Source organism: Balaenoptera physalus, assembly GCF_965194825.1.
Source record: "Balaenoptera physalus genome assembly, chromosome: 1".
Classification (NCBI taxonomy): Eukaryota; Metazoa; Chordata; class Mammalia; order Artiodactyla; family Balaenopteridae; genus Balaenoptera; species Balaenoptera physalus.
In genome coordinates this window covers 162,702,032-162,726,982 of record NC_138882.1, presented here as the reverse complement: position 1 = coordinate 162,726,982, position 24,951 = coordinate 162,702,032, and positions in this window count along the sequence as shown.

Here is a 24,951-nt window from a genome sequence, read left to right as displayed (position 1 = left end):
GGGCTTTGGCTGGGGTGTGTGTCAGTGAATCTTGGGATGCTTTGTGCACTGCTGCGTCTGAGTGTATTGTGTGTATGTGGGTTTGTGAGCTGGGTGAGAGGTGTCTGCACAGTGCAGCTAAGTGGGGTGTGTCTACACGTCCTGGCGTTGCGTTTGTCGAGCTGGGTTATGTCTCTGTGCTGTGTGTCTATATATCTGTGTCGGGCGTCCATGCTGAGTGTCCACGGAGGGTACTGAGTACGTGTTGGGGCCCGGAGCTCAGCCCCTCCCCTCCCCTTCCTGCCCTTCTGGTACCCACGTCGCCATTCCTGTTTATTTCCATAGGTTGTCTGTCTGTCCCAGGCCTGTCTGTCTCTGACTCTGTCCAAGGATCACGGTTCTTGCACATGACGCTTGGGGGTGGAGCTGGGAGGAGGGCAAAGTCATTGATCTCCTCCCCTCTCACCCTCCCAGGCCCTTGTCAGCCTTGAGACCCATCAGGTGCAGCGTCCTGGTGCTGACCTGAGGTAGGAGAGGCCTTGTGGGTCAGCAATGGCCCTTCCAAACCCGAGCTCCCAGCTTAGGTTGGTCCCGTGGAGACTCAGTATGCCTCGTGCCACTTCCTCTGTCCCCCACCCCCAGTGTTGCTTTCAAAGGCTGGTCTCGGGCTCCAGACTTCTCACTTGAAAAGACTGAGGTGAGCCTGGCCCAGCCCTCCTCATCGCCCGCCTCCTTTCCCACCCTTCCTGCCAGTCTCCAGTCCCCTTCTCCAGGCTTCTCCAGACTCAGGCCTCTGTGATGGGGCTGGCCGCGGGAGCGAGCTTGTTCCCACCACCCTGTGCTGGCCACTTGGCCTCTTGGCCCACGTGCCACAGCCTGCCGGGGGGAGTTCAGGACAGAGAGAAAATGGGGTGGGGTGGGAGGGTGTGTATGTGTGTGACATGAGTGCACCTCTGTGTGAGTGTGTGTGTGTGACAGTATGTGGGGGACGGGGTGTGACTACAGGCATTTATCAAGGGCTCCCTGTTAGCCAGGCAGGATGCTAAGTGCTTTGCTCAGATTGTCTCATTTAATAAGTGTGACAGGGACTTCCCTGGTGGCGCAGTGGTTAAGAATCTGCCTGCCAATGCAGGGGACATGGGCTTGATCCCTGGTCTGGGAAGATCCCACATGCCGCGGAGTAGCTAAGCCTGAGCGCCACAACTACTGAGCCTGCACGCCACAACTACTGAAGCCCGTGCGCCTAGAGCCCGTGCTCCGCAACAAGAGAAGCCACTGCAATGAGAAGCCCGCACACTGCAATGAAGAATAGCCCCTGTTTGCCTCAACTAGGGAAAGCCTGCGTGCAGCAATGAAGACCCAATGCAGCCAAAAATAAATAAATAAAAAATAAATAAATTTATATATATAAAAAAAAAAGTGTGACAGCATGGGAGAGGGTGAGGGAGGAGGGGCTCAGAAGGGTGTGTGTTTGGGAGGCTGCTGCCTGGAAGCCCTGGAAGATTATTCCCTCACCCCTACCCACCCCGACAGAAGGCCCCCTGGGCCTCTCACCCCGTGGAGACTGTCGGAAGTAGGGGGTGTGGGAGTTGGGGGCTATTCCCCTGGTTCCCAGCCCACTTCCCTGCCTTGCCCTCAGCCCCCAGGGATAAGCTGTTTCTCTGATTCTTTTCTTTTTTCTTGGCTGTGCTTAGTACAGGGCCCAGCATTCCGTAGGTGCTTGATCAGTCCCTATTCCTCAGCAGAGGGCAAGGCAGACCCTAGGAGATCTGCTTTGGATCAGCCTGATCCTTACTCTGTAAAGCTCACATGCAGGAAATGAGAGCCCCTATGGGTCAGAAGCCAGGCCCCAGGAATGAAGGATGCAGTGTCTGAAGGGGGCCGAGCTAAGGCTGAGACAGCTAACCGGGCCATTACCTGTGAGGGAGTGGGGCTCCTGTGCTCCACCCAAGTCTCAGAGGCCCACCTCTGACACTCTTTGCTTTACATCACTCCAATTTGTGACTGGGTTTTAGGAAAACAAAGGTGTTTAGAAGTGAGACTGGGGTTTCTCGTCACCCTAGTCATCACGTTGCAGGACCTGATGGCAAGGATGCCTCTGATTTCTAGAGGAAGAGTGGCAAAGAAGGAGAGAAGGAAGGGATGGAGGGAGGGAGAGAGACCATGGACATTGATGGAGTCCTTCCTATCCCCTGCTTCAGCAACGAACCAGGGCAGAACAGTTACTTGGAGACAAGTTATTGAAGTGTCAGAGGGCCCTGAGCAGCAGCAGTGGGGAGGGCTTCCAGGAGGAAGCAGGCCTGGGCCCTGAAGCACAGAAGGGTTGCCACAGTGGGGTGCGGGGGGAGAGCTCCAGGAAGCAGCAAGTATGTCTGGAGCTCAAATGCACCACCCAAGAGAGCACAGCACTTCCCACACGCTCCCTGTGGTTGTAATGGCAACAGTAGCTATGATTATTGAGAATTTTCAGAAAACACAAATGTTAGATATCATTTATAGAGTATTTTGAGATAGATATCACTATTATTCCCACATGAGGAAATCGAGGTTCAGAAAGGCCAAGACCACATGTAGAAGCAGCGCTGGGATTTGAACCCAGGTTTTTGGCTTCAAGTCTCATGTACTGACCTATTCATGTTACACTACTTCCCAAGTCTCAAGCCCACCCTCTCCCGGGTCTCAGAAGCCTGTGGCACTACCATCCACTGGGCACTTGGGCTTAAAACCCGTCATTGTCCGCATCCTCCTCCACCACCCACCACTTCAGGCAGGCACCAAATTCTAAGTATCCTTCCTCCTTAGGGCTGGAATCAGATTGACCTGGGTTCTAATCCCAGCTTCATCACTTGTTGGCTGTGTGATCTTGGGCAAGTCACTTAACCTCTCTGTGCCTGAGTTTCTTTACTGTACCAAGGGGTGATAGCAGCACTTAGAGGACTGTAGTGAGAATTCAACCAGTGAATGCATATAGAGAACTGAGCACAATGTCTGGCAGAATAGACACTCAGGAAACATAAGCTCTTTTTATATCCACTAATCTACATACTTCCCAGATCAGAGCTGTGCTTGTAACTGTCCTGCATAAGACCCTGTCACTCCTGCCTCACACCTTGTGACCCAGGAAGGCAGAGCAGCCAGAAATTCCTAAATGCATCATGCTGCCTGCATTGATCAGTTCATGCTGCCATAACAAAGATTGCAGGCTTGGGGGCTTAACATTGGAAATTAATTTTCTCACAGTTCTAGAGGCTAGAAGTCCAAGATAAGCAATAGGTGTTAGCAGATTTGGTTTCTCCTGAGACCTCTTTCCTTGGCTTGCCGACGGCTGCCTTCTTGTTGTATCCTCACATGGTCTTTCCTCTGTGTGTGCACCCATCCCTGGTGTCTCTTTGTATGTCCAAATTTCCTCTTCTTTTAAAGAAACCAGTCAGATTGGATTAGGGCCCATCCTAATGGCCTCATTTTAACTTAATTACCTCTTTCAAAGCCCTGTCTCCAAATATAGCCACATTCTGAGGTACTGAGGTTTAGGGCTTCAACATATAAATTTGGGGGGCACACAATTCAGCTCATAATACCATCTTCCTTCTTTGATCTTTGCTCATGTTGCCTTTCCCTCTGCCTGGAACACTGTCCACATGCTTTCTTCCCCTTCCCTGAAGACGTCCTGCTCATCATCTAAAACTCAGCCAGAGCATCACTGCCTCCGAGAAGTCTTCCTGGCTAGACTGCTGCCTCCTCTGGGCTCTCACAGCACACTGTGCCCACCTATGTCATGGCATGCACCACACTCTAAGAATTGTCTTTTTATATTGCCTGTCTCCCCTGCTCAGGTAGATGCCTGTTGCTTTGATCTGTACAGTGTCCCTTGCCCCCTCTGTTAATAGGATCTTTCTTACTTTGAAGAAATGACATTCCCACTGTACCTCCACTCCTTGTGGTACTGATGGGGCATCAAACTGCAGTTCCTGCTTCTTGCCACAGGGATGAGCATGTGACTCAAGCAGAAGCAAACAGGGTCCTTCCTTGAGATTTTTATCTAAAAATGCTGGGTGAGAAAATGCTTCTCTTTCTTCTGGGATCCAGAATGATGTAAGCCAGGAACTTTGTGTGGCCATGCCCCACTCTCCTCCCATTTATGACGGATGTCCATCTGTAGGGAACAGAATGAGGCCTACATCTCGGGGAAACACCTGCTATACTTTACTGAAATTTTAAACTCCTCGTATTTCAATCTTGAGTGTTTGGGATAAGTAACACATTTAAATGCTTCAAAAATCAAAAGACTACATAAAACTATACAATAAGTCTCAGTTTTGTCCCTGTTCCTGTCAAGCTCATTACCCACCTTCTACCATATTAGTAATCACTTAAAAAAATTCCTTGTGGATCCTTCCAATGGTTCTTTATTGCAATATAAGCTAATAATATACATATATATTATTATTTCTCCCTCTTTCTTTAAAAAAGGAAGAATACTGTATATATTTTAATATATATATTTTATTTTTACATCTTGTTTATTTTCTACATCTTGTTTATTTCTACATCTTGTTTATTTTCATTTAACAATATATCCTAGGGTACTTTTCATAAATTACTCTGTGACCTTCTCTTTCTTTTCTACAGCTGCATAATATTCCATAGTGTGGATGAACTACACAGTTCCCAATGATGAACACCCAGGTTATTTCCAATTTGTTGCAACAAACAGACTTCATATGCATCATTTTATATGAGTATAAGAGTATTTGTAGGTTTAACAATAAAATGATAAGCAAATTGAAAAAATGGGCAGTATTTGTAGGTTTAACAATAAAATGATAAGCAAATTGAAAAAATGGGCAAAGTATTTGAACAGACATTTCTCTAAAGAAGATATACAAATGGCTGATAAGCACCTGAAAAGATGTTTACCATCACCAGCTGTCAAAACCACAATGAGATACCACTTCACATTCACTAGGATAGTATAATAAAAAAGACAGACAGTATAACAAGTGTTGGTGTTTTAGTCTGCTCAGGCTATTGTAACAAAATACTGCAGACTGGTTGGTTTAACAATAGGAATTATTTCTCAGGGTTCTAGAGGCTGTGAAGTCCAAGATCAAGGTGTCAGGCCATTTGGTTTCTGGTGAGACCGCTCTTCCTGGCTTGTAGATGGCTGCCATCTTGATGTGTGCTAACATGGACTCTTTGTGCGTGTGCAGAGACACACACACAGAGGATGCTCTGGTGCCTCTTCTTCTTCTTATAAGAATACCAGTCCTATAGAATTAGTGCCCCACCCTTATGACCTCATTTAACCTTTTGCCTCCTCACAGGCCCTATCTCCAAATATAGCCATACTGGGGGTTAGGGCTTCAACATATGAATTTAGGGGGGTGGGACACAAACATTCGATACCTAACAGTTGGTGAGAATGTGGAGAAATTGGAATTCTCATATATTGCTGGTGGGAATGTAAAATGGTGCAGCCACTTTGGAAAACAGTTTGGAAGCTCTTCAAAATGCCAGAAATGAAATTATCATTTGACCCAGAAATTCTACTGCTACACATATACTAAAGAGAAATGAAAACATATGTCTACACAAAAACTTTTTACATGAATGTTCATAGCAGTGTTGTTTTAATAGCCCTAACTTAGAAACAATCCAAATGTCCATCAACTGATAATGGATAAATATGTAATATATCCATACAATGGAATATTATTCAGCAATAAACAGTAATAGAGTACCGATGCATGTTATTACATAGATGAAAACTGAAAGCATTATGGTAAGTGAAAGAAGCCAGTCACAGATGCTTATCTATTGTATGATTCCATTTATATGAAATGTTCAGAACAGGCATATCTATATAGAGAGAAATTAAATTAGTGGTTGTCTAGGGCTGAGGGAATTGGTAGGAAATGGGAGTGACTGCTAATAGGTATGGAGTTTCCTTTTGGGGGAGATAGAAGTCTTTCAAAATAGTTTGTGATAATGGTTGTACAACTCTGTGAATAAACTAAAAGTCATTGAATTTTACATGTTAAATGGGTGAATTGTGTGCTAGGGGAATTATATCTCAAAAGACCTATTGAAAAAATAGAGTCCCAGAACTGGAACTGTTGGGCAAAAGGGTAAATGCATTTAAATTTTTGATAAATATTGACAAATTTGGCTCTATGGGGTTGCAGTCGTCCCTTGGTATCGGCAGGGGATTGACCCCAGGACCCATCTCAGATACCAAAATCCGAGGATTCTCAAGTCCTATAGTCGACCCTCCTTATCCATAGGTTCTGCATCCGTGCGTTCAACCAATCACAGACTGTAAACATGAGACATGCTCTGCAGTTAGTTTAATCTGTGGATTGGAACCCATGGATACAAAGGGCCAACTGTATTACATTTTCACCACCACTAGCAATACAGGCATACCTTGGAGATATTGCAGGTTTGGTTACAGATAACCACAATAAAGTGAATATTGAAATAAAGCAAGTCACATGAATATTTTTGGTTTCCCAGTGCATATAAAAGTTATGTTTACACTGTACTGTAGTCTATGAAGTGTGCAATAACATTATGTCTAAAATAACATTGTACATGCCTTAATTAAAAAACACTTTATTGCTAAAAATGCTAACCATTATCTGAGGCTTCATCAAGTCATAACAGTTTTTGTTGGTGGAGGCTTTGAAGTATTGTGAGAATTACCAAAATATGACACAGAAACATGAAATGAGCAAATGCTGTTGGAAAAATGGTGCCTGTAGACTCACTCGATGCGGCATTGCCACAAATCTCAACTTGTAAAAAAAATGCAATAAAGCAAAGCACAATAAAACAAGGTGTACTTGGATATGAAAGTGCAAGACAGGTACTATTATCTCTATTTTATACATGAGGAAACTGTGACATGGACAATCCCAGATCACATAATTAATAATATCCAAGCTATAACTGAAATCTGGACTGTCAGACTCCAAAGTCTGTGCTCTGTTGCATCCTATTCATTTGGTATGTTTCCAACAGTCATTTGGAAAAATGATCTTCTAACAACAGCAACAACAGCACCAGCTTTTGATTGTATAGATTTTCCCTATTATTTTTCTGTTTTCTATTTCATTGATTTATGCTCTGTTCTTGTTATTTCTTTTCTTCTGCTGATTTGGGGTTAATTTACTCTTCTTTTTCTAGTTCTTAAGGTAGAAGCTGATGACACTGATTTGAAATCTTTCTCTTTTTCTAGTTATAGGTGCTTAGCCCTATAAATTTCCCTCTAACTACTGTTTTAGTGTCATTCCACAAATTCTGATATGTTGTATTTTCATTTTCATTTAGTTCAAGATATTAACGTCCCTTCTAATTTCTTCTTTGACCCATGGGTTATTTAGAAATATCTTACTGAGTTTCTAAATATTTGGGGGGGGGTTTCCAGATGTCTTTTTGTTTATTGATCTTTAATTTAATTCCATTGTGGTCAGAAGACATACTTTGACTAACAGTAAATTTATTGAAACTTATTTTATAGTCAGAATGTGGCCTATCTTGGTAAATGTTTTTTGTGCACTTTAAAAACGTGTACTCTACTGTTGTTGGGTGAAGTGTTTTACAAATGCCAGTTAGGCTAAATTGGTTGTTCTTGTCTACTATATCCTTGCTGATTTTCTGCCTGCTTGTTCTATTGATTATTGAGAAAGGGATATTGAAATATTTCCAAATATAATTGTGTATTTTCCTATTTATCCTTGCAATTCTATCAGTTTTTGATAGAATTTAAATTTATATTTTATTTAAATTTACAAATGGGTTTCTGCAGGCAATATGTAGTTGAATCTTGCTTTGAATAAACAATCTGACAATCTTGGCCTCTTAATTGTGGTTTTCAGACCATTTACATTTAGTGTCATTCTTAATATGATTGAGTTTAAATCTATCTTGTTGCTAATTTGTTTTCTATTTGTCCCATGTGTTCTTTGATCCCTTTCCCCTCTTTTTCTGATTGGGTATTTTTTTTTAAATTTCATTCTATCTCCCTTATTGGCTTAATTAGCTGTATTTTTAAAGTAGTTACTTTAAGGTTTATAGTATACATCTTTAACTTATCCCAGTCTACCTTCAAGTAGTATTATACCACTTCATGTTTGGAATAAGAACCTTACAACATTATGCCTCCATTTTTCCCCTCCCAGCCTTTATGCTATTTTTGTCACACATTTTACATTATATGTTATAAACCCAAAATACTTTTTTTTGTTTTAACCAATAAATTATCTTTTAAAGATTATTTTAAATAAGAAAAAAGTATTTTCCCACAAAGTTACAATTTCCAGAGGTCTTTATTCTTTTGTGTTTCCCATTGTTTTGAAATTCTTCAAAGTAAAGACTGAACAATGTGTGTTTAAAACCATGACCTTAAATGGAACAGTGTATCTGGGATGTTACCTCTGTGGCGAAATGAAGAGGAACAAAAATATTCATATTTGCATAAAGAAACCTTGGAAGGGTAAATTTTAAAATCTAATAAAGTGTTTTAAAAGGGAGGAGAGAAGAGGGTGGGAACCATACTCTCAGTATATAACTTTTATATTGTTTTGGTTTTTTATGTAAATGTAATATCTATTAAAAACATCAAATTAAATAAAATGTAATAAAATATAGAAGAAAGAAAAAAAGATCCAGATTTCACTCTGGTATCATATTTCCTTTTGTCTCAGGGCTTCCTGTAATATTTCTTATAGTGCAGGTCTGCTAGTGATTAATTATTTCAGTTTTTTTCATTTTGGAAAAAGTCTTTATTTTACCTTTGTTTTTAAATATATTTTCACTGTGTATAGAATTCTAGATTAATGGGTTTGGTTTGATTTTGTTTTTTACATTCTGTACTTTAAAGACAGTTGTACCACTGTCTTCTGACTTGAATTCTTTCCAATGAGAAGTCTGCTGTCATTCTTATCGTTATTCCTTTGTACGTAACATGTTTCTTTTTCTTCGGCTGCTTTTCAAATTTTCTCTTATCACTGGTTTTAAGCAACTTTATTACTGTAAAGTTACAACCATAAACTTTCCTTGGTGAAGTTTTATTCGTGTTTCTTGTGCTTGATTTTCACCAAGATTTTTTAATCCATGGTTTACAGTTTTTATCAAATTTGGAAATTTTAAAATTATTTCTTCAAATATTCTCTGGCTCCCCTCCTCCTTTGGGGACTCCAATTGCACATAGTGTAACTACTCTTGGAGTTGTCCCACAGCTCATTAATAATCTGCCCATTAATTTTTTTTTCTCTATTTCATTTTGGATACTTTCTATTGCCATGTCTTCAAATTTATTAATCCTTTTTTCTGTGTTATCAAATCTGCTGTTAATCCCATCCAGTGTATTTTTCATCTCAGATATTGTATTTTTTCATCTCTAGAAGTTTGATTTGGGCCATTTCCCCCAGTCTCTACTTAACACGATCAATCTTTACTTTAGCTTCTTGAGCATATGGAATATAGTTATATTGTTAGATTGTATATAATGTCCTTGTATACTAATTCTATCTTCTGTTATTTTGGGGTCTGTTTCTGTTGATTAACTTTTTCCTCATTATATGTTGTATTTTCCTGCCTTTTTGCATGCATGGTAGTTTTTGGCTGGTTGCCAGATGTGAATTTTACCTTGTTGTGTGCTGGCCATTTTAGTATTGTGTATTAAATATTTTTGAGCTTTGTTCTAGGATGCAGTCAAGTTACTTGAAAAGAGTTTGATTCTGCTGAAACTTGCTTTTCAATGTTATCAGGCAGGATGATTACCTTTATTCCACTACTGAAGCAATACCCTTCTAAGGAATCAACTTGATGCCCCATGATTTATGAGGTTTTTCACTCTGCTTGGTAGGGATACAAAGCATTCCAGGTTTTGTGTGTACTTTGGAAATTGTTTCCTCTGCTTCTTTGAGATGTTCTTTCCTCAAACTTGGGTAGTTTCCTCACATACAAGTGCTATTAAATATTCAGTTGAAGGCTTGAGGGGAACTCTTTACAGATCATTGAAGCTCTCTCTCTGAGAAGCTCTCTCCTCTGCAGTTCTCTGCCCTGTGAACTCTAGTTGCTTTGGCCTCCCCAGACTCCTTGCTTTACCTCCTCAAAGCAAGGAGACAGCTGGGGCCTTGCTCCCTGTGCTGCAGCCTGGAGACTCTCCCCAGGCAGAAGCTGGCAATCGTAGGGCTCACCTCATTAGTTTCTCCTCTCTCAGGGATTGCTATTTTGTGCTGCCTGAGGTTGTGTCTGAAAACTGTTGTTTCCTTTACTTTATCTAGCTTTTCAGTTGCTCGGGACAGAGGGTAAATCTACCCCCTGTTGTTTCATCTTCTCAGAAGCCCTATAACTACATCTTCACATTTAATTATCACTATAATCTTATATGTTAGGTATGATTATCCCCATTTTATAGATTGAGGAGAATTGGGGCTTAGACAATGAGTTATATTAGAGTTGAGAGGTAGAATAATGTAACAGATAAAAAGATGGGTTGTGTAGCCAGACTTCTGGGTTTGACTCTCAGATTCCCCATTTATTAATGTGTGACCTTGGACAAATTATTTAACCTCTCCCTGCCTCAGTTTCCTCACCTGTAAGAATGGAATGATAATAATAAAAACTACCTTATAGGGTTGTTATGAGAATTAAATGAGATAAAACTGACATAGTTACTATGTAAGTGTTAGCTATTATTATCCAGTAGAATAGTTGAAAATCTAGAGCTGAGTGACAGGCAAACATTTTGAACTCCAGCTCCATCAGTAACAAACTGTGGAAACTTTGCCATGTGTATCAGTCAGGGTTCAATTAGAGAAGCAGAACCACTAGGAGATTCTAACCAGGACCTTAGAGGAAAGGGAATTCTGGGAAATGTAGTCCAGCTGAGCTGAGTCGATGCACTGCAAAGCCACCACCCCTTGCTACTTAACTGCTCTGAACATAAAGTTCCTCATCTGTGAAATGGGATAATACCCTTCATTGGATGGAATGAGATAATGTACATGCAGCACTTGGCATATTGTCTGGCACAGGGTAGGGTTCAAGAAATAATTCTTACCATAGCTGCCCAGGATCTCACAGCTATTAACTGCCAGAGGCATGATCTGTCCCCAAAGCCTGTTGCTCTTCAACTTCACCTGTGCTGGGCCTGGGGCTGTGGAAATGAGTAGGACAGTTCCTGCACACAGGATCCCACAGTTTAGGAGGGGGTAGGCCAGGGACAGAAAGAAGTATAATATGGAGCAGGACAAGGAAAGCAGTCACTATTATTGGGAGCCTTCTATGAGACTGGCTCTGAGCTGGATTCCCTACGTGGGGAAGGGGGGAGGAAGGATCCAGTGTTTACTGCATACCTACTGGGTGCCAGGCAGTTCATGTGATGATCACATTGAAACACCATAATTGGAATATGAGCTAGATGTTATTATTATCCCCATAATACAGATAAAGGAACTGAGACCCAGAGAGATTAAGTCACCTGCCCTAGGTCACAGAGTGGTCCAATGACAGAGCCTCCAGCATTTCAGGAGATGGCAAGAATGGCAGTGGAAGCTGCAACTTAGGGAGTGTCCTGGGGCCATTCGGAGATGGGGACTCCCCTGAGCTCAGAAGCCAGGGCTGGCTGGGAGCCCCTCCCAGGCTCTCTTCTGCGCCTGTGTCTGCCTGTGGGCGGTGGGCTGGGTGGTGGCTGCAGTGCCGGTGGTGGTGGCAGCAGCGGGTGGCAGCAGGGAGACAGTCACACCTCGCTGTTTTGTAAACTGTTTCTCACAGCTTGTTTGTTCCGGGTTAGGGCTGGAGCGGCACCGTATGGGAGTGTGACTCATTGTTTAATGTGGCAGCTCATTAGCAGAGCTTGTTGCTGCCTCTGATTTCTCTGCTCTCACTAATTGGAGAGCCCAGTGGGGCCCTGGCTTCCCGTGAACCAGGAGCCAGTCCTCCGGCTCAGCTGGCCTTTGCCCCTCTGGCTCCCCAAGGAGGCTGCCCCATGCCTGAGGGTACTGCTATAGGCCAGACTGGGTTCAAATCCCAGCTTGCCCAGGAGATGCATAACCTTGGACAAGGCTCCTGTCCACTCCTCCTATCTCAGCCTCAGTTTCCCTACCTACCTAGTCGGGGAAGTAGTTACTGCCTCATCAGGGTGGGTGAGAGGAATAGTAATATTATGTGTACAGTCCCCTGGTACCTAGTAGATGCTCAATAAGCCGTTATTGTAGTGTTACTATTATTAGACTGGAATCCCAGGAACCTCTCTGTCCTGACCTGCCTGGGGCAGCCACCCGCCCAGAGGTGCTCCAGAGCCTCCAGGAGTGAGGACATTTCATTGTAGGTCATCGAACATTTCTTCCTTCCATGCTAACCCCTCCTAAGAAAAACCCACCAGGCTCCCTTCACCCTCCGCACCCCCCAGACAAGGCCACCCAGCCCCGCTGGGGATGGTCCTGGCCTGTCCTGGAGCAGAAGTTTGCTTCCCTGGTGCTCCCCCTGAGACCTCAGCTCTCTTCTTTCAGGCCACACGGGACACATCTGCTCCCTTGGCCCCATGACTGTCCTTTGCTATTTGGAGACAGGGATCACGTCCCCTCTCCAAGTCTTCTCTCCATGTGGAGCCAGTCCAGGTCCTTCAACTGTCCCTTCCATGACATAGTTGTGGGGTCACTGAATACAGCCCCACTGGACCATGATGTCAGCGGTGCCCCGGCATTGTGCAAAGCTGTGGCCTCATTCTGCTTCCCCCACTCTCTCTGGATACGCTCCTCCCTGCCTACGTGTCTCTTGAGATGAGTGGTCTAGAATTCAACTCAGGCCTCCTCTGCACAGAGCGGGGCAGCCCCATCTCCTCCTACATTTGAGACCTGCACGCTCTGACAGCAATATAAGGTGAGTCATGTGGGCAATCTTAAATTTTCTAGTAGTCACCTTAAAAAAAGTAAGGGGTGGGAATTCCCTGATGGTCCAGTGGTTAAGACTCCGCACTTCCACTGCTGGAGGCCCGGGTTCAATCCCTGGTAGGGGAACTAAGATCCCGCAAGCTGTGTGGCAAAAAAAAAAAAAAAAAAAAAGGAAGGGGAAATAGGTAACATGAACTTAAAACTATATTTTATTTAACCCAATATGTCTGAAATATTATTTCAACATAAATCATTCAACATAAAAATCATTAATGAGATACCTTAAACTTTTTTTTCCATACAAAATCTTCAAAATCTGGTGTGTTTTCACACTTAGAGCACATCCTCTTTGGGAATAGCCACGTTTCAAGTACTCAGTAACCACCTGTGACTAGTGGCTATGGTGTTGGACATAGGTGTGAGGCAGGTCTAGACTCTACCTCTGTTAATGTGGTCTGAACAGGTAGGGTGTTGTGGCTAACACATCACCCCCATCCAGGAGGAAAGAATAATCTACTGCTTGAGGGTTAGGGCCTCTGGCTATTAGGAGATCTGGCTCCTAGGCTTGGTTCTATCACCAGCTCACTAGATATGTGACCGTGGACAAGTCACTGCCCCTCTCTGAGCCTCAGTTTCCTCATCTGACAAGTATGAAGTGAAAGAGAATCACATGCTCTATGTCAGGAACTCTCCAGGTGTCCTTTATGTGTTCTCTTACCTATTTCTTGGGATAGCCTTGTGATGTAGGCTATCTTATCTCTGTTTCCCTCGTGAAAACACTTAAGCTCAGAGAGCTCTGACCCCTTCCCCACTCCGGAGGGCCTGTGGATTCACCTGGCTGGTGGGCTGGTTGCTCCTGGCTTCTTGGCCACCACAGATACCAGTGGGGCTCATCTCAGGCAGGCAGCCCCCAAACCTGCCTCCTTCCTTGTCATGACTCCCTCCCTAAGTAGCAGACCAAGGACAGGTGATGGCAGTGTTTTGAGGTGTATTTGCAGGTGGCAGTCTGCTAGATGGAAACACCTCCATCTGCTCAGGTGTCTGGTCTGTCTCTGCAAAGCTGTCCCACCAAGGTGGGTGGTTGTGCGGTCAGGTCCCAACCCCTCCCTGTGCTTATTCCCACTCCACCAGGATTTATGAGAGTAAAACCCAGACATCGCATCGCCCAAGGCTCCCTCCCTTCATCTGCTTCCTTCCTAGCTTCTCAAATCCAGCTGGCTTCTCCTTCCTGACCACAGGCTTGCCTTCCAATCCCAGAGCCATCATCTGTCACCTGTGAGACTTTGAGCAAATCACTTTATTTGACAGAATCTCGGTTTCCATGTCAGGGGTAGGGAGAATTCCCCCTTCCACACAAGCTGGTGGGAGTAACGACTGAGACAATATATGTGAACATGACTCTCTCAGTACTTGGTGTAAATGTTGATTGTGACCGAATCTTTACAAGTCATTTTAAGAACAACTTAACTTACTTTCCTAAACTGGACCTCGCCTGGGCGCCTCTGTTACACTCTGCACAGCTTTCTTCCCTTTTCCCCAGGCATTGGGCTTTTTAGCCTGGCCAGGCAGGCTCCCCACTGTCCTCTGAATGGACAGATCATCCACAGATGACCACCTCTCTCTGGGGAGAGCACAGGATGACAGGGCTGGAGGGGAGCTTGGCGGTCATGCCTGGGGTACCCCATCACCAAGTCTTCGAAAGTAAGACAGGTGTGACAGTGTGAATCTTTCTAAAGTATTCCCTGTGTTCCCCCAAAGAGGATACTTGACCTGAATTTAACTTTTTCTTGGTTTGGAGTGAAAGCACTAGCTTTTTTTGAGTGCTCACTATGTACCAGGTATCTTATAAAAGGATGTCATCCAATTCTTACAACACTGTTATAAAGTTTGCATATTACCCCCTTTCATATTTGAGGAAACGGAGGCTCAGAGCTGTTTAGAGACGTGGCAAGGCCTCATGCAGAGGGATTCAGCACCTCCCACCTCTACATTGCCTCTCGAGGGCCTTTGGGCTCCACTTTGAGACCCCTTGACTGCCTAGGATTTCTTTTTTCTTTTTTTAAAATTTTTTTAAAGGTTTTTTTGTTTTGTTTTGATGTGGACCATTTTAAAAGTCTTTACTGAATTTGTTACAATATTGCTTCTGTTCTATGTTTTGGTTTTTTGGCCCCAAGGCCTGTGGGATCTTAGCTCCCCAACCAGGGATCGAACCCACACCCCTGCGTTGGAAGAGCAGGATCTTAACCACTGACCACCAGGGAAGTTCGCTAGGATTTCCTATGTGAGCTTTAGAGGTTGGCCTCGCCCTCCCTGGGGGCTGGTGGTATATACTGGGAGCAGCAGCTGCCTCACTTTTGGGCCTGCACTGGTCTGAGAAAACATATACTGTAGCACATTCTTTTAAGCTTTGCTTTCTTGACCTGTCTGCAACATTCGCACTATTTACCAGTTCCTTCTTCTTTAACTACTCTCTTCTCTTGGCTTTCATGAGTCCACCATTTCTTAGCTCCCTGCCTGCTCCTTCCCCAACTCCTTTAGCAGTTCCCGGAGTCCTTCACAGTCTGCCCTTGCTCTGCTCCCCCTAATATGCTGGCATCCTTCAGCATCCCCCTTTGGCTCTTTGCTGTCTTCACATCTTGCTCCACAACACCCCAGGGTCTTAGCCCCCTCCCATGGTTTCCCCATCTTGGTGCCAAGGGCTCCCAAGTTCACATCTCCTGTCCCCACCTCATCCCAGAGCTTTAGGCTTTACATCAATGCCTGCCAGATGTCTTCCTTGGCTGTCCCACAGACACCTCCAACTCAGTGCCCCCAAACCAAATCCATCACTTCCTCTGAAGCTCCCACCCCTTCTTGTGATCCCTGGCTCAGTGAACCACCTCCCGGCTGCCCTATGCCTTATGATAATATGGGCTTCTATTTATCAAGAGCTTATGGAATACAAACTCCATGCTAAGTAATTCTATGGCTCTCACTGATCCTTAATCAACCAAGAAAAGTTGCTATTATTTTACTGTCATCTCATTTCGCAGGTGAAGATGTAGTAACTGACGTTTCTGGCACATAGTAGGCACTTGACAAGTACTAGTTCTGTCTTATGGCTTTTGTTTTTTTTCCAACAGTCTAAATTCATAAACTAAATCAGCTATGCTCAAGCCAAGCCAGAGTACACAGCCGTTGTTCCCACCTGGGACATCTGCTTGTGTCCAGCTTGCTCTGTGACTCCGGCTTGGCAAACTGCATGCCCGGGCTGCTTCCTTGTTCTGAGATATCTCATCCTCAGACCCTCCCAGCCAAATTCCAGACCTTGCTTCAAGAGGCAGCTATTGTCTGCCAAGAGGCTGTGCAGAGAGTTACCTGGGAACCCAATTTCATACTTGCAGCCCCCAAGCCTGCTCCCTCTCTCACCTGGAGTAACAGCTGAAGCACAGGTGATGGCAATGTTTTTAGGTGTGTTTGCAAGTGATGGTCTGCTCAATGGAAACACCTCCATCTGCCTGGGTATCTGGTCTACCTCTCCAGAGCTGGCCTACCCTGGTGGGTGATTGTGAGGCCAGGTCCCAGCCCTCTCCTACAGCTGTCGTTGTTGTTGTTATTATTATTATTGTCATTATCAGGCTCACAACAACCCTGTGAAGTAGGTATTATTATTGCCTCTTTTTTAAAAAAAAATAGTATATAATTGACATATAATACTGTATTAGTTATAGGTGTACAACATAATGATTTGATATATGGATACATCACAAAATGATTCCTGCAATAAGTTTAGTTACCACCCACACCACACTAGTTATAACTATTTTTTTCTTGTGATGAGAACTTTTAAGATCTACCCTCTTTGCAACTTTCAAATAGACAACAGTATTGTTAGCTACAGTCATCATGCTGTACCTTACATGTCTTATAACTGGGAGTTTGCAGCTTGTGACCACCTTTATCTATTTTGCCCACCCCCCACTCCCCACCTCTGGCAACCACCAATCTCTTCTCCGTATCTATGAGTTAGTTTTTTCGTAGATTCTACATATAAGTGAGTTCATACAATATTTGTTTTTCTCTGTCTGACTTATCTCACTTAGCATAATACCCACAAGTCCCATCCATGTTGTCACAAATGGCAGGATTTCCTCCTTTTTATGGCTGAATAATATTCCTCTGTGTGTGTGTGTGTGTGTGTGTGTGCGCGTGCGCGCGCGCGCACGCGCATGCGCGCATCTCAGTTTCTTTATCCATTCTTCAATCTATGGACACTAAGCTTGCTTCCGTGTCTTGGCTATTGTAAATAATACTGCAATGAACATGGGGGTGCAGATATCATTTCGAAATAGTGTTTTGGTTTCCTTCAGATAAATTCAGTGCCTCTTTATAGCTAAGAGAACTAGGACTCAGGGAGATGAAGGGCCTTGCCCAAGGCTACGAGCTAGAGCCAAGATCTAAGCCAGGCCCTGGACTCAATATACATGTTCTTTCCATGTTCAGTTTCAAGGTGATCATTTGGCTATGGAGAGTAAGATTAAGTTGTCCTTAAAATGACTTGTAAAATGTAAGTGGCCTCCCAAAAAAAATACCGTAAAGATTCAGTCATAGTGAACAGTGAACATTTACTCAAAGTACTGGGTGAGGCACGTTCACGTATGTTCACATTTATTGCCTCAGTTGTTACTCACAGTAACCTTGTGAGGGCAGAGGAGTCTCCCCATCCCAGACATGGAAACTGAGATTCTGCCAAGCACAGTGATTTGCTCAAAGTCCCACAGGTAACAGCTGATGTTCTGGGTCTGGAAAGCAAGTCTTTGAGACTCCAAGCCCAGTGCTCTGTTCTGGAGACTGTGAGATGGTGGTCGGGAGCAAGGAGCTGGGGAAGAAACAGATGGAGGGAAGGAGCCTTGGACAAAGTAATCTGGAGTTTTACTCTAATATGTTCTGGTCAAGCAGTAACAGGCACAGCAATCCATTTTGGGGGATAAGGAAACTGAAGCTTGGAGAAGTGCAGTAACTTGTTTGAAGTTATACAGCTAAGATGGTGATGCTAGTATTCATCTCGAATCTGCCTGACTCTTAGGCCTTTGCCCTCTGCACCATTCCACATTGTGGCTGCCAAAGCCACACACCTCCTGTTTCTGATGGTCTCTTCTTCCAGCCATAACCTGATGTCTATTAGGAACTCTGGATCCTTTTCTCTCAGGTAGAAAGGGCTTGAGTGCTTCTGCCTTATAACCCCAAATAGTGCCAGGCACTGTACTAGGTAATTTACTAATACATGCATTACTTCATTTACTCTTCATGATAAGTCTGAAAGGTAAGAACTACTATTATCCCCATTTTTATGATGAAGAATGTGAGGCCTAGAGATGGCACATAATTAGAAATGAACTGGAATTTGCATCAGGGACTTACTCCAGACCCGAGTTCTTAACTGCTACCCTCTTCCACCTTTTCTTGCCTGGACTGGGTGTAGATTTTACTCTCTAAGATATATCAGGCCGTGAACCCTAAAGACCAGAGTCCAAATCTCCAGCTACCCTTGTCCTTATCCATAAATTCCCATCTCTTCTTAAAGACACCACTCACCCCTAACACATATTAAGTCCTACTAAACTTGTCTTCAATTCTCACAATTACCCTCAGATAGGCAGTGTTGTCTCCATTTTCCTGAGGAGGCAGATGAGGCTCTAGGGTCTCAAGGGTGGGCATCAAGGTCCAGAACCAGGTCTGTCTGTCTCCAAGATCCATACTCTTTCTACTCACCATGCCCCTCCCACCTGGGAGGCTCTGAGGGAGCCTGGAAAATCTCCCATTTCTCCCAATCATGATGCCTGCATTCTGGCCAGCTCTGCCCCTACCCAGATGCCTTACACCATCTCAGGGACTAAGTTCCCATCCAGATAATGGGACGAGGGGGCAACAGGCTTAATGATTTCTAAGGCTCCCACCTGATCTGAGAGCACGGGGTCTTGTCCTCATGACTCTGTCTCAAGGCCCACAGAGAGAGAGCAGGGCTCAGCTCCAGCACAGAATCAGTCTCCTAAGCTTGGGGCTGATACTCATGGATCTGACCTGACCCCTGTGTCTCCAGAGGGGTCACCAGTCACATCCCTCCTCAGTGGAGGACAATTTACCTAACTCTGGTTTCCCTGGTTTCCTGGAAACTTTCCTATGGGCCTCCCCATCAGACTCAGTGTCTACCTACCCTCTGCACTCAGCAGAGGTGATGGAGGTGATGGAGGCAAAGAGACCAGGCTGCTGGACCCCTTTGCCAAGTCACTGGGGTTGTCAGCTGGACTCTTCCTGGGGCACTCATTATAGCATTTACTTCTTTTTTCCTTCACTGTTCTTAATTTGTTATAAAACTAGTCAACAATGCAAGACTATATAAAGTAGAACGGAAGGCTCTCCCCAACCCCCAATATTGGTTCTTGATTGGAACTAACTAATCTTAACAATTTGGGAGAATCCTTTTTATACATATATAGCACTTTTTACGTATGTGCATCCATACATGCAAATATAATGTCCATGTGTAGAACTGATAGAAACAGAATCAGATTACACACAGTGCCTGGCATGTTGTAGGCACTACGACTTTTTCCACTTACTGTCACATTATGGCCACCTTTCTGTGTTAGCACCTGGAGGTCTATTTATTCTTTTTAAGAGCTACATAGTTTTCCTCTGCGTGGCTGTGGCATAACGTAATCTCCTCCAGGTGGCCTCCAGCGTTTCCCTACTGTAACCATGGCTGTCACTTCTTGAGTGCCTATCATGTGCCTGTCTCTGTAGGAGGCCCTTTAGGTACATGTTTTTCTGGCTATGTCATTCTTATTCTTGGAAAGCTCACTTGGCATCTAATAAGTGCTCAGGGAATTATCAGGAGACCCATCTCAAACGTTTCACCTTTGTGAAGCCTCTCTTATTCCCTTTCCCCACCCCCTCCCTCCCCCCATTCAGGTCCTGTGCAGGATCTGAGACATGAGTAGGATAAGACCCAGTGCTAGAGGACCTCACAGACCAGAAAACAGATGTGGGAACAGATAAGTACAGCCCAGGATGAGCAGAACAAGAAACAGGCACCAGGAAGAGAGGAGGAAGGACTGATATGTCCACAGGGGTCTGGGAATCTTCTCAGAGGAAGAAGGCTGGGAGTTTGGAAGGATGCTGGGAGTTTGGAAGGATGCTGGGAGTTTGGAAGGATGCTGGGAGTTTGTTGGGTGGGAGTGGATGATGCCTTGGTTCCGTCTTTACCCTACATGTGACTTACTTCCTGCACCTGTGCTTCTCTCCCTCATCCATCCTTCATGCCACGTCCACTTCCAAAAAAGGGACTTGGGGGACATTCCAGTTTTTATAAAATGGCACATGCGATAACAATAGCACGATTAACTGAGGGAAAGGAGTAAGGGTTTTGTTATAAAATGGGAGAAGAGATGAACCATAAGCCTAAACTGAGGAGAGTTACTGCAATAGAATACAAGGGGTAACTATGCTTCCCAGCAGGCAAAGTGGGTTGCACATGCTGCACTGTGGGGACAAAGGGCCTGTCCAGCCCCACAAGTAGAGCCCATGCCCCTTTCTCTCCACACCTGACCCTTGGTTGGTTCCTTGTGTTTATAGCTCCCTTGTGTATTGGGCTGATCAGTATTTTGGATTGATCTTTAACTCTGACTGATTCACATGACTAAATTGGAGAGGCTGTGGACCAACAGTTTCGGAGCACCTGCTATCTACCACTCCTTTCCAACCACCCTCCCTTGAGACATAAACAAAGCACCTGAGGCACAAAAGAGTGCAGAGAAACATCAGCAGGGCTGGCCCTGGGGCCACGTCTCCTGATCCCAGCGCAGCCTCTTCACAGGTTCATCTGGGAGGGTCTGAGGATGAGATATCTCAGAACAAGGAAGCAGTCCAGGCATGCAGTTTGCCAAGCTGGAGTCACAGAGCAAGCTGGACACGTATAGATGTCCTAGGTGGGAACAACGGCTGTGTATCCCAGCACGGCTTGAACGTAGCTGATTTAGTTTATAAATTTTGACTGTTGAAAAAACAAAAGCTGTAAGACAGAACTAGTACTTGTCAAGTGCCTAATATATGCCAGAAACTTCTGTTACTACGTCTTCATCTGTGAAATGGGGATGACAGTAAAGTAATAGCAATCTCTCCAGCTGATGAAGGATCAGTGAGAGCCATGGAATCACTTAGCATAGAGCTAGCACTTGTTAGGCCCTTAATAAGTATTATTGTCATTATTTTGGTCATTATTGCCATCATCCTCACAATAGTCCTGTGAAGTAGGTATTGCCAAAGCTGCCTAAGGGTAAGGAACTGAGGCTCAGGGAGAAGAAGTGCCCAAGGTCACCAACTTAGAGCCAGGAAGCTAACCTGGGCCTGTTGGGCTCAATTCCTGTGCTCTTTTGACGCTGAGCCATGAAGGGGAGTCCAGGAGATAAAACGAAGGCTAAGGACAAGCACACAGAAGGCAGCCAGGCCTGGGGCGAGTGTATATGGCATTAGGTCCCTCTACCGGGTGAGGAGGTCTCCGAAAGGCAGCTGCAGAACGTGGATACATTCAGCTGGCCTGGGCCTGCAGCTAGAGTTGCAGTCATTGTAGTGTGGGCCATGCTTGGGCCACGCTTGAGCACCCAGAGGAGCAGCAGAGAAGCAGCTGCAAGGAAGGCTGGGGCTGGACCCAGGTCCCAGGGTGCTGGGCAGGGCAGGGCCGGGCCACCTGAGGGGGCCATCTCTTGGCTCCTGGGTGATGAGAGCTTAGGAAAGTGGTATCATTTGCATGGACTACATTTTTGGCTTCTCTTAGTCTAAGTGTCAACTTGCAATGATTAAAAAGTAGAAATTAAGGATGTGGGCTGAGCATGTTTCACAAAACATGGATGGAAACGATGGCACATCCCATCCCTGCTACCCTGTCAGCCGCACTTGGCTTGGGCAGTCTGTGCCACCACTACGTGGCATTACTCACCTGTGCAGGCAGCAACAAGGTGAGAGAAAGCAGTTGCAGTGGTGAAAACATCAGGTTTGGGGTTGGAAAACTCTGTCTTAGCTCTTGGCTCTGTGACCTGGGAGAAGTTATTTTACTTCTCCGAGTCTCTGCTGCCCCTTCTAAAATAATACCAACCTCTCAGGGTTAATTAAGGCTCAAGGGAGAACCATGGAATCAGTTAGCATAGAGGCTACACTTGATAAATAAGTAAGATAAGTAAGCACTTGATAATGATGATGATGATGATATTTATTTACTTATTTATTTTTATACATTTACTTTATTTATTTATTTATTTTTGGCTGTGTTGGGTCTTTGTTGCTGCGTGCGGGCTTTCTCTCTAGTTGCGCCGAGCGGGGGCTACTCTTCGTTGCGGTGCGTGGGCGTCTCATTGCCGTGGCTTCTCTTTGTTGTGGGCTCTAGGCACACGGGCCTCAGTCGTTGTGGCACGCAGCCTCAGTGGTTGTGGCGCACGGGCTTAGTTGCTCTGTGGCATGTGGGATCTTCCCAGACCAGGGCTTGAACCCGTGTCCCCTGTATTGGCAGGAGGATTCTTAACCACTGCACCACCAGGGAAGTCCCCGATGATGATATTTATTAAATATTATTAAATATTATTATTATATCATTTTCACAACCACCCTGTGAGGTTTCCCCAGCAGCTGCTGCCTCAGTTTCCTTAGCAGATGCTCTCAGTTTCCCCATCTGCAAAATGGGAATAGTGCCGATGGCTCCAGAGTGTGGCTGTCAGGATGAAATGAGCGAGAGCACATGGCCCGGTGCCTGGCACACAGGAGGCCTTCTGTCACTGTTGGCCTCCTCCCTCCTCCTATCAGCCGGCGCCTCAGGGGGCTGGTTGCTCTGATTACCCTAATTCCCTGGGATTCCACAGCCTCTCTTCCCAGCACGCCTCATGCTGTGGGTCCTCAGGCCGAGAGTCAGGCTGGGGAGGTGGTGATGTTTGCATGGGCCCAGCAGACAGAGGGCAAGGCCACGCTGAACGCCAGAGAGAGACATCCTTACAATGCCCCAGAGGTTACGCAGCTCCTTCTCCACGTCATCTCCTTTCATTCTCCTGCCCACTCCGGGGGTAGGTGTTGTGATCCCCATTTTGCAGACGGGGAAACTGAGGTAAGGGACCAGTCCAGGGTCACACAGGAAGTCCTTGGTGGGGCTGGCACTTGCATCTCTCCATAGCTACCTGTCATCCAGCAATGGGGCTGTGGCTGCAGCCGAGGGGAGAAGCAGCAAACCCAGCGGGCCGTGGGCGGCCCTCTGGGGGCTCCTCACAGGCAGAGTCTCACTGGCTTGGGGAAGTCTGCTGCCTCCATGGCCTGGTGGGCCACGGGGGACCTGGCAAGACGGGGGCAGCTGGAAGAGGCAACCTTCTCCTAGAAACCTCACTCCCTTCCCTAGGACTCCTTCTCTGAACAGCCACGGCTCTATAGAATTCCAGACTACTTTAGTATTTTGTGACGAGGTATCAGGGCTCTGCGAACATCAGCTTCAGATGGAACCTTTGAGATCATCTGCTCCAGGCCTCTCACCTGTTTGATCAGAAAACAGAGGCTCTGAGGAACAGAGAAGTGACTTAGCAGGGCCAGGAGCAGAACACTGCAGCTCAGTGTTCTGATAGGATCACTGGATCAGGAAAATGACAGGCTAGGTCAGGACAATCCCGAGGAGACGTCACATGGGCAGGACGGGGCGGGCCAGGGCAGTGAGGCCACAGTGAGATGCGGGTCTTCTTCTGCCGGGCATGGCTGTCAAGTGCTCATTTCATCTTTTCCTTTCAACATCCCTGGGAGGTCAGAGTTGTTGTCCTCGCTCTACAGGGATAAGAAACAAGACTCAGAGACGTCTACAGTCAAACAGCCTCCTAGTGAAAAGGAGGTGAAATTCGAACCTGGTCCTGATGGTCTCCAAATCCCACACCTTTTCCATTACACCTCTTGTACTGGGTTTGAATAGTGTCTCCCCGCACCCCCAAACCACACCCTTCCTGGAACCTCAGCATTGGATCTTTTTTGGAAATAAAGTCTTTGCTGATGTAATTAGTTAAGATTAGGTCACAGTGGAGTAGGGTGGGCCCTAAATCCAGTGTGGCTGGTGTCATCATAAGCAGGAGACAGACACAGAGAGGACAATGCCATGTGAAGACGTGGAGAAGAGACGGAAAAGAACGCCACGTGAAGACAGAGGCAGAGGAGTGATGTGTTTATCAGATGAGGAAAGCCAGGATTGCCAGCAACCACCAGAAGCTAGAAGAGGGGAGGACGGATTCACCCCTAGAGGCTTCAGAGAGAGCGTGGCACTGCCAACACCTTGATTTCAGGCTGCTAGTCTCCAGAACTGTGAGACAATAAATTCCTGTTCCTTTAAGCCGCTTCGGTACTTTGTTACAGCAGCCCCAGCAAACTAATACACCTCCTTCCTGTTGTACAGAAAGAGGGGTGACTTACAGGCATCATGGATACCAGGTGTGGTTGTGTGCAAATTTAGAATATCAGGCAAGCCCAATGTGGAGTAGGATGAAGGGGGCATACATTTGTCTGGCATTTGCTCTTTGCCAGCTCCATGCTGTGCACCTTACACAGGTGGTCTTCATCATCCCCTACAGGTAAGTATAGCCATTCCCATTTCACAGATGAGGAAAGTGAGGCTCAGAGAAGGGAAGTGACTTGCCCCGAAGCTCATTTTCCCCTACCTCTAGTGCTGTGCAAGGAGCAAACCCAGACTCCAGTCTGAGTCTCAGGGAAGCAGGCTACTCACTTCCCTACTCTGAGCCTCACTTTCTTCATCTAGAAAATGGGAATAATAGTGTCTGCCTCTTGGGTGGTTGTGAGAATACAATGAGTTTATCCTGCCATTCAACAAATGTTTATTGAAAGTCTCTGTGCCAGCCCCTGCTTTGGCTCCTGGGGACACAGCAGTGAACAGGATGGGCAGAGTTCTTGCTCCCAAGGATTATCATGCCTGGCAGGTACTCTGCAGGGGCTGGCACTTAGCAAGTGCTCAATAAAACTTAGGGGAATAAGGATACAGCGTTAAGTGGGATGGTGGGTGGGACAGGCT